Source organism: Euprymna scolopes, chromosome 1 (genome assembly GCF_053919585.1).
Source record: "Euprymna scolopes isolate OS-2025 chromosome 1, ASM5391958v1, whole genome shotgun sequence".
Taxonomy (NCBI): Eukaryota; Metazoa; Mollusca; class Cephalopoda; order Sepiida; family Sepiolidae; genus Euprymna; species Euprymna scolopes.
The window spans coordinates 132,683,369-132,693,368 of record NC_136482.1 but is presented as its reverse complement, the minus strand read 5'-3'; the positions used below and the strand labels follow the sequence as shown (position 1 = coordinate 132,693,368).

Sequence of the window (10,000 nt, the reverse complement as noted above, 5' to 3'; positions counted from 1 at the left end):
ATAATAGTCAACTATATAGGAGCCTATTCGTGACCAGACACACACAGACGTTCAGCTTTATATTATATCATACTATATATATATATATATATATATATATATATATATATATATATATATATATATATATATATATATATATATATATATATATAGTATGATATATATATATATATATATATATATATATATATATATATATATAACCATTAGCATTGTACATTCAAGCCGAAATCTGATTCCAAGATACGTATCGGATAATAAACTACACTTTGGTTCATATAATGTCATTCACAACGAATCACTCGCAGAAAATATCGTTACAATGATTTCTAGGGACTGCCAAACGATTGTGAAAAAAGGACCGCATGTTTCCGTGACGTCAAATTTGTATTAACTATACGAACTATGGAAAAGCAGAAGCGACTTAATGAAGTTTTAAAACCTTTGTTTATCTTCTTCAAACTGCAATTAATAATTAATCTTTGTTATAATTTTGTTAGGTGTTAAGATTTGCACAGTTTAACGATTAATAATATTATAAACATTTGTATATTAAATATAAAATACGGTTTTACTGAATGTTTATTTGGTTACCTACGGGGTTCCATATTTTGTTCGGTAAAAAGAAATAAACAAAATATGAGGGAGAGCCAACAAAATGTTTAATATTTGTGCAATAATATTTTCAAATTGGTTTTTATCTGGCGATAAAATAACTGACAAGAGTCATGTTTATATTAAAACTTAATATTTAAAAAAAAGTTAAAGACAATTAATTAAAAATCTCTATTGTAACAGAACATTTTGAAATAATGGAATTTTAATCGTTTTAATCTTTTAAAAATTAATTAATGTTTACAAAGTTTCTTTTTCTTGGCAATTCAACTGATTATAGTATATATTAATTCGAAAAAACGCTATTTAAAAAAAACATAATAATATTAAGTTTTTATCAATTTTTTAATTGCAACTTCAAGGTAAATTTTTGTTCAATATATGTATTTAAATTTTTAAAAAATAAATATTTTTGACTTATTGGAACTCTTATATTGCATAATAAATAGAAATTTCGATAGATTTAAATATATTTTGTTCGAATTTCGAAAAAATAAATATGGAAGGGGGGCACGCACTAAAAACATATTTACCCTCGTATATTTTACGAAAACTGCATTTTATATGTAATTTCATTCTAAAATGGATAAGTATCGAAAATTTAACGAAAATCTGACCATTAGTTGATTTTTGTTAGATTTATTAAATACGGGTATGTTTTAACGTTCGGAATGTCTACTACATGGGAACGTTATTTTAAGGCGCCAATTATGTAAACACGATTTTCGTCTCGCAATTTCATTATTTTCGCTCGATGAAAAATTTTTTAAAAAATTATTACTGGTTTATTTTGCCCTTCTTTTAAATGGTACAAAAGTTATATTGATAATATTAATTTATAATAAAGTTACATCGTGTTACATATAGGGTGGGGTAATTCTGTGGTGAATTTTGGCAGTCTCTAGTGATTATACACTAAAATAGAAAAGAACTTACAGCAAATATTTTTAAAGCGGTAAGACAATAAAAATAATTAATATAAAATAAAAATAAAAAAAGTTGCGATACATTTGCGAAGTCCGCAAATTTGAAGAGAAAATAAATAAATAAATAAATAAATAAATAAAAGCAAAAACGAATAATAAACATAAGAAAAAAAAGTCAGAGAAAAACAGAGGAGGATCTGGGAAAGTAACATCTTTTAAAGGTCAACCCGTAATCTTCGTTTTGAGATACACCGCGCCCTTCTGCTACAACTCTCACTCAACACTTCGAATACCGAGGTAACCTCGCAACGCGCTAAAAGAGCTGACACCTGACAGGTAAAACAAAATGAACAAATAAAAACCAAACACAACAACAACTACAATTAAGAAAAACGAAGACTCGCACCTCCCTACACATGCCCCGTAAGCCAACAACAAACTACCACATCAATTTAAATAAAAACATGTTGTCAGGTAAAAACAAAACAAAACAAACGGAAAACTAAACAAACAGCAACAAAATACGTATTATGTTCGAGAGGCTTCAATCTCTTAAATTATTTAAATAATGAAAAATTAAAAAATGTTTCAATATGCACACACTTGAATAAAATTACATACATACATACATACATACATACATACATACATACATACATGCATAAATGTTTATATATATGCATATGCAAATGTTCATATATAATTTATCCATACATATAACGTGTCCTTAGAAAAAATTTGGAATATTTTACACACACACACACACACACACACACACACACACACACACACACACACACACACACACACACACACACACACACACACACACACACACACACACACATGTGTATATACGTTTTTATTTGTTTTTAGTTAGCGATACTTTTTTGAATTAATTCAATTATTTATACGAAAGTGCATTTTTACCTAAATGCGAGTTGGGAATAATTTTCCCTTTGACCAATTTGTTACCCTCTAAATGGGGAGCTGCATATATATTATTTTTAAAATATAATTATCCACTGACACGTGTTTCGTCGTCTAGATTCAGCCACTCTGATGAGTCGTAGACAACGAAACACGTGTCAGTGGATAATTATATTTTAAAAATAATATATATATATATATATATATATATATATATATATATAGAGAGAGAGAGAGAGAGGGGGGAAGAACGAGTGAGATGATAAGGGTGAGAGGTGAAAGTGATTTTTCTTAACACTCCAAGGTTTCTTATTTTATGCAGCGTGTCTTGGACAAGAACAGCCTGGCGGCGCCCATCCATCTCCTGGCTTAAGAGCACATACAGCACCTGGTCTTACCAAATTGTCAACCATTTTCGTATTTATCAGGCTTAACATTGCTTAACTTCAATGCTCCACTCCAATAGGTATATATATATATATATATATATATATATATATATATATATATATATATATATATATATATATATATATAATATTTCCACAGCCAGACAACATCGCAGCTCACAAGAGCCATGAAAGTCAACAAACCGGTTTTTTGGCTTTCATTGCTCTTGTGAGCTGCTGCGATGTTGTCTGGCTGTGGAAATAATTATATATTATATATTCTCTCACACATTCTGAATGCACACACACGCACACATACACACACACACTTACATATATATATATATATATATATATATATATATATATATATATATATATATATATATATGAGAGAGAGAGAGAGAGAGAGAGAATCGAATTATGATGTGACATACATAATTGAGCACTATGTTCATCTCTCTATCCCCCTCTCTATCTCGCTCATTCATTCACTCATAAATGCATTTTACTCAGCTAATATATTATTGTTTCTTTGTCATAGATAGTTTTCTTCATGCAAAATCAATATTTGATTTCGGTTCATCAGCTTTTATTGTGGATCGTTGCACCATGTTTTTAAGGAGAATAAAATGTAATCCTATCCAATTCCTTTCAGAAAATTTTTGTCCGTATCATTTTTTATCTTAAAGGAAGAAACGATTTAACTCTTTTTATCCGTACAGAGTTACTTCCCATTGATTCGAACAAAAAAAAGATTCATATGAAAAAAAAAAAAGAAAGGAGCAAAAATTGCAACAAAAAAGCAAACTGCAAATGTATACACTACTGAAGTTGCAGTTCCTGTATGTTTTTTATTTATCCACTAACTCCTCTCAGGTTTTGGAGATAAACCTCCAGCTATATTCTGAAAGTACATAACACAGGATGAGTATATTTCATTTGAACCAAAATAGATTGCAACATTATCACGAGGTTAGGCTAATTACTCGTATATATTTTTTATTTATTTTAATTATAACTAGAAAATTATAAAAATGGAGAATAAGAATGGTAATATGGGGTCTAGGGTTTGGACATATACGCTCCAACCATTCTCGAGAAACACTAGTAGTGTGCCTCGAGGAATAAAAGCCTATAAATCTACCGAAATTTATTTCAATCAATATCACTCCCATCTAATCAATGCTGAGATCAGCGGTGGATTCCACCTCCAAAATAGTATATTAAAAAAAAAAAAAAAAGAAAAAAAAAAAGAAAAAGAAAATAAAGATGAATAAGAAAATGTAATGTGGACTGGTCATCTTGTTAGTTTATAAATATAATTGTATTAGTTGCTAATTATCATAGGGAATATAGTTGCTAATTATTATAGGGAATATAGTTGCTATTATTATAGGCAAGAATGCCAAATATCGATTACGTATGAAAATCTATTTGGAGACATGGCATCAACAACGTATGGTGACTAGCAGTTTCTCGTCTGGTGTTGGGATATTGGAACTTTAGCTAAATAAACTTTTATTGTACACACGCGCGAGCGAGCGGGCGCGCGCGCGCACACACACACACACACAGACGCACACAGATGCACACATACACGCACACAGAGATATAATGTAAAAACTATTTGCATCTAAAATTCCTTTAATAGTTCATTTCCATAAAAATTATTTCCAACTAGTTTTCATTAAGAAATATTGGGCTAAAAATTAAAACTTGATATTAAGTATAAAATGCAAAGCTCAATATATATATATATATATATATATATATATATATATATATATATATATATATATATATATATATATATATATATTAGCAAAAGTACCCGTCGTTGACTGGGTTCAAAAACAGCGTACAGAAAATGGATTCTGATTTATGAAAGTATGATAGGTTATGAAAAGGAAGGGTTGTAAAGAGATAGCTTCAAATTTGGGGGTATCAAAACCAAAGCAAAATATGATGAAAGGAAAAATAAAATAGATTAACCCCATAATTTATTATACCATACCTGTTCACACTGAAACACTTATCATAATATTCTGTGGATCTATATTAAAAAAACCTTGTTAAACTTTGTGACATATTTCCATTCTATGGAGGTCAGGCGCGAACGAACACCCCCATAATCTTATTATACCATATTTCTTCAAACTGAAACATAATTATTAATTGCCCGGGTGTTTGTAGGTGTGTGTGGAAACTCCGGGGGTGGGGGTGGGGGTTTAAAAAAAAGTGACCGTCCCTCTTGAAGAAGCCCGCATAGGTCGGGCGAAACGTTGAGTATCTAGGTCCTTCCACCTCCATTTTATTTCACAACTTTTTATATAAAAATAAAAACAAACTTTGCTATTTACTAAGCTTATTATAAAAACGGTTTTACATACTCGTCTTGTTATTGCACATTTTAATTAAAAAACTTTGTTCAAAGTGTAAAACTTCTTGCTTTGTCCTCGTGGGATGTAAATAAATGCTAAAGCTTTATATATATATATATATATATATATATATATATATATATATATATATATATATATATATATATATATAATGTGTGCGTATATGTGTGTGTATATATATATGTGTGTATATATATATGCGTGTATATATATGTATATATATATATGTGTGTGTGTGTATATATATATGCGTGTATATATATGTATATATATATGTGTGTGTGTATATATATGTGCGTGTCTATATATGTGTGTATGTATATATATCGTGTGTATATATGTGTGTATATATATGTGTGTGTGTATATGTGTGTGTATATATATATGTGTGTATATATATGTGTGTGTGGGTGTATATATATGTGTGTGTGTATATATATATGTGTGTGTATATATATGCGTGTGAATATATATGTGTATATATATATGTATATATATGTGTGTGTGTATATATATATATATATAAGGCAATAACATTTCTAACTAAAATGTATTTTAAAAAATAAACTTTTCTTCGCTTTTCTATAAAAAAAATGTAAATATTTTTTATTCTGTAAAGTTAAACTACTACAAAATAAATAAATTTTAAACTACTTAAAAATACAAATAAAATAAGCCATATAGGTAAAATAAAAAATAACATTTGTAACTTCAAGGCTAAAAGCCCGAACACTTTTAATTAAAAAAAAAAGTTTGGCATATTATAGATTTTTGTCTGCTTAAATCGCATTTAAAAGTGTGAGATTTTTTTTTTTTTAAGTTGGAGATCTTATTTACAAGAACACGTTACATTTTTTAATAATAATAAAAAGAAAAAATGTGTGTTTATAACAAAACTTTGTAAATAAAATATAGAATAAAAAAGTTTACATGTTTGTACTATGAGCAAACAAAAAAAATTAAAGATACATAATTTTATTTACAAATCTTTTTACAACTTTTTATGATTGTTGAGCTGGATTAAATCCGACGATATGAAATAAAATGGAGGTGGAAGGACCTGGATACTCAACGTTTCGCCCGACCTATGCGGGCTTCTTCAAGAATAAATAAAATTATGTATCTTTAATTTTTTTTTGTTTGCTCATAGTACAAACATGTAAACTTTTTTATTCTATATTTTATTTACAAAGTTTTGTTATAAACACACATTTTTAAATTAAAAAAAAATGTTATCCAATAAAACCATTTTTAAATGGAAATCTCTTCACTTTACCATCGTTTGCAGGCAAAGATTTTGTTTTTATGAAAAAATAAATAATTAAAAAATTGTAAATAAAATGTATTCAAACAATGTTTTTCGTTTGTTTGCCTGCGGTAAAATTTTATTTAATCTGTAAAGTTTAAAAGAAATATATTTGTATATTTTTTATTACTCTGTAAAGTGTATACAATTTAAAATAGTGTTTTTTGATTAAAATGTTTTTGCGTATTACCCCTTTTTCGACGGCTTATAATGGCAAAGTTAAAAATACTTGTATTAAAAAAAGCAATTTTAATGACAAGCTTATTTTTTTATACGCCTATTTTTAATTAACAATAAGCCTTTTATAAATAAAACCGTTGTTAAATAGTAAAACTTTTTTCGTTAATAAAAATCTGTGACCTAAAAGTTATAAAAGTATGATTCAACTCAGTTAGAACTTCCGGTTCAGTTGAATCGCAAAAAGAGGATCACATAAACATTGTATTCCTTCTACCCTAATTGATATTCTACTAATAGACTACCTAGTACTTACCTTTCCCAATACAATTGATATAAAAAGAATTTAACCATCGTCTCCTTGTACCCCCAAGAAATAACTTCTGCGACGGTAAATGAACTTCAACAGATTGAGTTTTCACAGCAGTCTCTCCATGATAAAGTTGTAATTAAGAAAAGAAGCCGTTCAACGCCTGATATTCAAATATCTCAGCCAGGCATTAGCAACAACAAAGTGTATATTCGTAGCTTTAATGGTACCAACGGAAAAGTTAGCTTTGCGGCTGTGAACTAAAAAAGGCATTGTTCTGCTTTCCTTGTTTGTTGTTAGGGGGTGATGTAACATGGACAAAAGATAGTTTCAGAAATATTAGCAAAATGAAAGATAGAACTGAAAAGCATGAGAAGCACGTTGACAATGTAGTTTCCCTATCAATTTTGGGGACCATAAATATTAAAGCAAAACTTAGTGAGGCCTGCAGACTTTCAATCAATCATCATAACATGAATGTTAAGAAGAACCGTGAAATTTTATCTAAAATAATAGATTGTATTTTCTTTTGTGGGAACTTTGAAACTCCCTCACGAGGACATGATGAAAAAGATGATTCAGTAAATCCAAGTGTATTTAGAGGATTTTTAAATTTTGCATCTTAATTAGATCCAGATTTAAAGAATCACTTAGAAACCAGTAATGTCTTCAAAGGTGTTTCCAAGACTATTCAGAATGACATACTTGACTGTCTTTTACAAATATATCATAATGAAATAAGGGCAGAAATTAGCAAAGCTTCCTTTGTAGCTGTTATGGCTGATGAAATAACAGCTGTGTCTGAACATACACAAATGATCATTGTTTTACGGTACGTCTTGGATGAAAAAATACTTGAACGCAATTGAGGATTCTTTATTCCAGAAAACCAAACCGCTGATAGGATATCAAAATGTATTCTACAACAATTAGATATAATCCTTCAAGGGAATCGTCAAAAACTGATAGCTCAGACATTTGATGATGCAAATGTCATGAAAGGCAAAAAAGCTGGTGCTCAGGCGAAAATAAAATCAGTTTATAGTAATGCGCATTTCACTTACTGTTATGCGCATCAACTTAATTTAATAATGAAGAATGCAGCAAGCATTACACGAAATGCTAGAATATTTATCTCTAACATTTTGGCTATTCCGACTTTCTTTTCTAGATCACCACAGCGTCTGTCCATTTTTCAAGAAGCATCTGGATGTAAGCATTCTACGTGTATCCGCCACAAGGTGGAACTTTAACATACATAAATAGAGTTCATGAAAATGTTCAAGCATAAAAAAAAACTGTCACTGAAATTCAGTCAACATCATATGTAGATGAGACCGTTGCAGAAGCGACAGGAATTCTGAAATATTTGAACGATGAAAATTTCATATTTTGGTTTGAGCTATTTCATAAAATTATGTCTCATGTTGAAATTATTTCTCGGGAAATTAGCATATATAAAGTCAATGAATACATAACAAATTTCAAAACTGCTATTTTAGAGATAAGAAACACCAAATACTGTCAAAATTCTTCACAAGCACTCAAGGGTGAAGCTAAAGAACTGTGTGACTATATATCTGTTGATATAACGGACAGATATTCTTCAACTAAACATTTAATACTTGCTAAATTGTTTAACAAGATAAGCTTTGCTAGTTTTAAGAAAAAAAAAACTACCTACAGAAGAGATATCCTTGACAACTGAAGCATATTCCATGATTGACAAAGAAAAGTTTGAAACTGAGCTAGAAATATTTTATAGTAGGTCAGATATCCATGAGTATTGCAAAGTAATTGATCTCCTGAAATTTATTTTGGAAAACAATTTAAACGATGTTCTTAGTGAAATCACAAAACCCATAAAAATTATCTTGACAATTCTCATGACTACATAAGAGATAGAACGTTGTTTTTCAACTCTGAAAAGAATAAAAACTTTTCTAAGGAACATCATGGGTTGCGAAAGACTAAATAAACTTGCAGTGCTTTCAATTGATAAAAAAGTTCTTCAGCAATCATTTAGAAGTTAAGGAGAAAATTATCAATCTTTTCTCACAAATTAAAACAAGAAGAATGGAGTTTATTTTCAAATGAATGTAATAAGTAAAATATTTACATCTATTTAGGATTCCTTTGAGTTATTGTATTTTTATACGTGTGCATACGTATAAATTATGTATAATTTTATGTTTGTTTTATTTTTACACAATATTAAAAAAAATAGGTGTTTTCTTTATAACAGCACTCCCACTAATCTTAGGCACGAGCCGCCACTGACTTACGCAGATAGATATGAAAAGTCTTTATTAAAGTTTGTGCCTATTTCCATTCTATGGAGGCCAGGCGCGAACGCAGACCCCACAATTTTATCATACCATCCCTATTTAAGTTAAAACATACTTATCAAAGTAGTATTATGTACATCTATATCAAAAACGCTTGTAAACATTTTTTAAATTTTTTAAAATTAAATATACTTACTCAGACCCCACAATTTTAATGAACTACTGTTCTGCCAGATCAAACATACCCATTCCTGATCCTCGATACATCTTCTATCATTAGGAGACTATTTGTGACCACACACACACACACACACACACATTCAGCTTTATATATATATATATATATATATATATATATATATATATATATATATATATATATATATCAGCAAATGTATAAGTGGAAATTAACCAACTAAAACAAACGCGATGGCGCGTAATAGATCCCACTCACTTTTAAAGACCGCCCTGCGTTTTTTTGGTTACGGACAAGCCGAAAAACATTAGGCCCTCACTAACCGTTTCTTTTTGTCGTTCTTACTCTCATTTTTTACTTTGGTCCAAAAGTTTTTCTTTTAATAAATGCATTAATGAGAAACCATATTTATTTCCAAATAAATTTGGGGATATTTTTAGTAGGATGCCCCCCCC

At 29.1% G+C, this 10,000-nt stretch overlaps 1 protein-coding gene across 1 annotated transcript in view; it reads right to left on the bottom strand.

Moving 5' to 3' along the window:
- Nucleotides 1-10,000, bottom strand: part of LOC145269469 (tyrosine aminotransferase-like) — a 155,392-nt gene that overhangs the window by 144,422 nt on the left and 970 nt on the right. The window lies entirely within an intron of this gene.